The sequence below is a fragment of the Eimeria mitis genome, genomic scaffold (assembly GCF_000499745.2).
Source record: "Eimeria mitis Houghton genomic scaffold, Emh_scaff886, whole genome shotgun sequence".
NCBI lineage: Eukaryota > Apicomplexa > Conoidasida > Eucoccidiorida > Eimeriidae > Eimeria > Eimeria mitis.
Window position 1 is genome coordinate 8,156 of NW_013576518.1, and position 370 is coordinate 8,525.

Consider the following 370-nt stretch of genomic DNA (forward strand, 5'->3'; position numbering starts at 1 on the left):
CCTGCTGCTGCTGCTGCTGCTGCTGCTGTTCTGCTGCTGCTGCTGCTGCTGCTGCTGCTGCTGCAGCGGTGGCGGCTGCCTACACTGTGTAATATGGCTCTCTGTCTCGCTTTGTTAGGAATAGGAGACAACTCAGGTAATATAAAATAAAAAAAAAAATAAAAAAAATAAATAAAAATAAATAAAAATAAAAATAAATAAATAAAAATAAATTAAAATAAATAAAAATAAATAAAAATAAATAATATAAATAAATAATATAAATAAATAAATATAAATGTAAATATAAATGAGTATAAATATAAATAAACAAAAGTAATTAAATTAAACAAAACATATATATATATATATATATATATATATATATATA